The sequence below is a fragment of the Arachis ipaensis genome, chromosome B06 (genome assembly GCF_000816755.2).
Source record: "Arachis ipaensis cultivar K30076 chromosome B06, Araip1.1, whole genome shotgun sequence".
In the NCBI taxonomy this organism is placed as follows: Eukaryota; Viridiplantae; Streptophyta; class Magnoliopsida; order Fabales; family Fabaceae; genus Arachis; species Arachis ipaensis.
In genome coordinates this window covers 133,186,447-133,189,799 of record NC_029790.2, presented here as the reverse complement: position 1 = coordinate 133,189,799, position 3,353 = coordinate 133,186,447, and positions in this window count along the sequence as shown.

Genomic DNA, 3,353 nt, shown 5'->3' with positions numbered 1-3,353 from the left:
TAAATATCCGCATCCGATCCGAAAATTGCGGATACGATCCGATCCGCAAATTGATCGGATCGCGGATATCTGCTCTACATCCGCGTATCCGATCTGCGGATCCGCAGATCCGCACTATAATAATTAAAAAATAAATAAATATATATATATTTGGTATTATATTTACTTGTTTGTATGTTTTAGTTAGTAATTATTATTCATATATTGTATTATTTTATTTTTGTTATTTAGAGAGAGTTTGATTAAAAATATTTTAGGAATAAATAAGTTTAAAAATATGAAAGAAATATTTTTATCGAATTCTTTTACATAGAAATATGATTAAAAAGAGAAGGTTTAATTATGCGGATATATCCGATATCCGATCCGGCACTAAAAAGTGTGGATATCATATCCGATCTGATCCGATGAAAATTGTGCGAATCGGATCGAATTTTTGACCATATCCGATTCGATCCAATCCGCGGACACCCCTAGTTATAATTACATGTGTTTACTTATTTATTTATAGGCAAATTTATCTATTTATACAATTTTATATATTATTAAAATTTATCTATTATTTTCTATATATAACATATGTTATTTTTATTTTCATATAATTGTTTATTAGACAGCAAAAATAAAAATAAAAAATAAGAGTAGAGAATAAATTAGAGGTCAAGGTTACAATGAATAACTTGATCATGATTATATTGCTCGCTATTACAACCAAACACTATTTTGTCAAGTTGCCAAAGCTCTCATAGACTCCTTCCTTGGAGAAAAATCAAATTTGTCTATGCTAATAGTACAAAATTTGTCATATGTCCATTGGCATTATTTGCATACTTTTGATAGATAGATAGCTGCACAACAAAATGGAAGTTTGTTTTGATAGTCTTCCCAGCTGAATGCTCCTCCTGCTTATTAGAAACGGAAATATTTGGTAACAAAAAAAAATTTGAGTTTAATTTTAATGTATTGATAGTATAAAGTAATTTACACAATCGTGTAATTATATCTCTGTTCTTTTAAATGACTATTTACGCAGTCAATAGAAAAAATAATTATATAATTATTAAATACACGTGTAAAATGATAATGCATCAAAACTAAATTCAAAAAATATTAGCAAAAAATCTTCAAAACTTATTACTTTTAGTTTTATTTAATGTATCTTGTATAAATAAATATTAAATAAGATAATTAAATTTAGACTATTTTTTGTGTCTCTAATATTATTGTATTAAAAATTAATTTTGTGTGGATTGATAAGCATTAACATTGCTATTAGCTCTCATTCTTTTTATAAATTAAAGATGTATAATAATTATAAATGTGAGATTAATTATGAGAATAATTTTTTATATTCTAATCCAAAAGTCTTTAATTTGAATATTGGAAATAATAAAATTATATATTGTATAGATGAATTGTATATTCATCAATTCTACAAACAAAGTTTGGATAGGGCTGTCCACGGATCGGATCGGATCGGATATGGACGAAAATTCGATCCGATCTGCACAATTTCTATCGGATCAGATCGGATACAAGATCCGCGTCTCAGTAAATTTGATATACACCATGCCAATGAGAATGAGGTATAGCTCAAATGGCATAGTCTTCTCGTACTCAATTAAGAGTAGGGCTGTCCACGGACCGGATCGGATCGGATATGGCCGAAAATTCGATCCGATCCGCACAATTCTTATCGGATCGGATCGGATACAATATCCGCGTTTTTTAGTGTCGGATCCGATCCGCACATTTACGGATCGGATCGGATCGGATTGCGGATATATCCGCATGATTAAGCTCATTTTTTATTATCTTTTTAAGTAAAAAATTCAATAAAAAATGTTTCTTTCACACTTTTAAATCCATTTGTTCCTAAAATAATTTTAATCAATTTTTTTCTAAATAACAAATAAAACAATACAATACATAAATAACAAGTTTAACAACTACTAACTAAAACATACAAACTAACAAATAAGTAAATATAATAACAAATATTTCAACAAACACTTCCAATAAGTGAAAACAACAAGCATTAAAATACTAAAAGCCTCATTTAAAATAAAACAGCAACATTATAACACACTAAAATCTAAACAATCTGCAAATGCTTATCAACCATCAGCAGAAATAAAACAACTTGATCCAAGATTATAACACACTAAAATCTAAGATTGTTGAAAGAACATTGAGAATGAAGTTTCTTGCTACTTAAAAATAAAACAACTTGATCCATCCCTTCTTAAATCAACAGGCAGCAGACATCAGCAGCAAGCATGAATCGTGTAGTCCTTTTAAAATAATACATATTGAAAAATTAGTGAAACATGTTAGAATAAATTGAACAAAAAAATAGTCTAAGTTATTATACACTAATACAAGTACTTAGTTATAAACTTATAATACCTAAGATGGTTCAAGAGGATGTAATTGACTTTAAACTTCAGGATCTCCAGCACTAGTAACTCCAGAAAATTCTATTCAATTAAACAATTAAATATGTCAAAGCCAATGGGATAAAATAAAGAATAAAGAATGACGAAAAATAAATGAACCAATTTATTATATACCTGAATCAACCGCAGCATCTCCTTCATCAAGCTCAACCAAAATCTTAGCAGGTTTTAACCAATTTTGAGTACAAATTAAAGCCTCTACAGTGGTGGGACTCAAAGCACTACGATAAGGGTCAAGGACACGACCTCCGGTGCTAAAAACTGACTCAGACGCCACAGTAGAAACAGGAATGGCTAATATATCTCTAGCCATGCAAGACAGAATTCGATACCTCAGAGTCTTTCCTCTCCACCATCTCAATATATCAAATCCACTAAAATCTTCTGCCACTTCATCTTCTAAATACCTATCCATCTCATTCTTCTTGAGCTCGCTTAACTTTATCCTTTGTGTTTGTTTCCACTTGCTCATAGGGTCTTCAATCATAATGCTATCAATGTCACTCGTGTCTAAACTAGGATTTGGTGTAGTATCGGAAGAAAAGCTAGTATCCTGAGTATCTTCAGGGGGGCGAGGATTCCATAAGGTATATTGCTCAAACAATTTAGTAATAATATCCTTCAATTTTTTGAAGATCCTTGAAGACTTTTCACCTTCACCATACATCTCAGACAAAGTGAACTGAATATATTCCAACTTATAACGGGGATCAAGGAACACAGCAACAAGCACTAGATAATTTAAAGATGGTTTATTAGCTTTGTCACTTGAAGTGAAAGAAGAAGAAGAAGAGTAACGGTGATCAGAATCATCCCAATACTTATCAAACTTAGCTTTCATAGCTGATGCCATCTCACGCAATACCAAATCATCACTTACAACCCATTTATTTA